Raw genomic sequence first — 2,551 nt, 5'->3', positions numbered from 1 at the left:
CTTCCTAAAAATAGAATATTTTTATCATATATATATTATATATATATATGATTGATTTTTCCTAGCTTTGAATTTTAAAGAATGTAGCCAACTGTATGTGAATTCCTAAGAATGGCTTTAATTTTTTCATTCAACATTATATATGTTACCAAATTTTACATCAGTTTTTAAATATAGTTTTAGATTCATTTTTACTATCATAATATACTCTAGTGTATGATTATTTTAAAATGTGTTTACCTGTTATCCTGCCAATAAATACTTGTGTAGTATGAACAATAACAATTAACATTTATAAGCATGTCTCCTACAAATGTAATTAGTGGGTAACAGGATATGGCAATATTCAGCTTTACAGGATAATATAAAAATTTCCACAAGGGGCCCAGGAAATGCAATGAATTATGTTCCAAAAAAGAAGAGACTAGAATACTTATGAACAGATCTAATAATTCTACTTGATGAATGAAGATACTTTATATTTCACTATTATTTTAATTAAAAACATAAATTTGTAATCCACAGATCTATCTGGGTTTATATTTTTCACTCAACTAAAAAATGTCACTTGTTAACAATATAATGGGACAGATAGTAGCTATACTTTTGGTGAACACAGCATAATGTATAAAATTATCAAATCACTAAGTTGTACACCTGAAATTAACATTGTGTTTCAATTATACTCAAATTTAAAGTTGCCAATTCTTAGCCACTTTATCTGTGTCATATTTAGAATAAAAATTTTTGAGCACTAAAATAGAATGATGTCCTGTGAATGGAAGAGAGTTTCTGTGAAGCAGAAAAACTTCCCATTACTTATTACATGTTATTAATATTATTAGACTATGTGAACTGTAAAGTTAGATTTGAGGTATATGATTGTACTTCTATTAACGAGAAGCATATGTATACAAATATTTTCATCTACTCCTACATACCTATATTAATTGAAGATGACTTGCAAAGATTAGGAGAAGCATGGTAATGAATAGAGAATTGCATGATTGCATGAAGTTCTTTGTTCCCTAGAATATATAACTTGGGCTCAAAAGCCTGGTCAAGGAAAATAAGATCTGTTTGGAAAATGATAATGAAACATATGATCTTTACTGTCTTATTGATAGGATACAGAGCTCTATAAATAGATGAACTTCCAGAACCTTGAGTGTTAAGTGTACCTGGTACCTTCTAATAGACTGCTTGCCAGTACTATAGCATATAAAGAACTTCTTAAAAGTGAAGATGTCAAAATGATAGAAAAAATTTACCTTCATTCGATTTCATAATTTAAAAAAACAATTTGAAGAGATAATGGAGGAAGATGAATCGAAGCATGGAGGATCTTTAGGGCAATAAAAATAATCTATGTGACAATAGAATGATGGACGCATGTCATTATACATTTGTCCAAACCACAGAATGTACAACAGCATAGAATGTACAACTATGGACCATGGGTGATTATGGCATGTCAGTGCAAGTTTAATTGCAACAAACATATGACTCTGGTAGGGGATGTTGATAATAAGGAGACTGTGCATGTGTGGGGGCAGGTAGGGGAATTTCTATGCCTTTCTCTCAATTTCTCTGTGAACATAACAGTGCTATAAAAAATAAAGTCTTTAATAAAATAATTTACTAGCCGATGTATAGACTTTTACACACATATGCCAGGTTTGTTTCTGAGGTATAATTTCTTGGGGTCATGATCTATCCTGAAGCTATGACAATGATGTGTTTTTTGGGTCAGCCTTGGGTCAGATGCCTTGGAACTCCATTAGCCTTTGGCTCATGATGCAGGGAAGGAAAAAACAGATTCCCTGAGGTACACAGCAAACTGTGGTCAATAACTCCTTCCAACATGGTCTCTTGGTCTCCAAGGCTGATGCAATCCTTTAATTATCAGAATATGTGATGCCAAAACCACCTCCACACTAACAGGCACTTTTGTTTATCAGCTCCCCAGTGACAATTTCTTCATCAGCCAATGTTCTTGGCAAGAAGCTTCAGAGACAAATCCTACTCTTGAACTACTGAAACGGTTCCTACAAGTACACTCTAATTCCCCCAACATAATGAAAGATTCTCTGAAGACATTACATCAGCCACCTTGAATGGTGTCTGTGTCTCCAGTGCCTTGCCCAGTCATGAACTGTGACTAAGGCCTCCTGTCTGTCTCCCTATCCATGAGCTAATGCCAATTCTCTGCCTTTACATGGAACATATTCCTAAGATCACTCTTCTGCTTCCTGTCACTCAGTGCATGGGCACAGAGCCATTTACACATTCAAGTCTTGTGTGATCCATTGAAGTGTCCACTCTTTACACACATGGCAAGTACCTTGATACTTGATCAAGTGTACCTTCATAATGTGTAGATTATTGTTCCTCAAATTTGCAAAAGACTTTTTAAATAGGGATGCTCTGAAGCTTAACTTCAGCCTTGGTATTCAGCCAAAATAACTTATCGGTTTAGACCTCAACATTTGAAAGACTGAAGAGACAAAGGCCTACATCAGTGTCATTTCTGGTTGTCTCTACTCTTCAG

This window comes from Mustela putorius, unplaced genomic scaffold (genome assembly GCF_011764305.1).
Source record: "Mustela putorius furo isolate JIRA1106 unplaced genomic scaffold, ASM1176430v1.1 tig00000127_pilon_pilon_pilon, whole genome shotgun sequence".
In the NCBI taxonomy this organism is placed as follows: domain Eukaryota; kingdom Metazoa; phylum Chordata; class Mammalia; order Carnivora; family Mustelidae; genus Mustela; species Mustela putorius.
The sequence above is the reverse complement of the archived record's forward strand: the minus strand, read 5'-3'. Positions refer to the sequence as shown.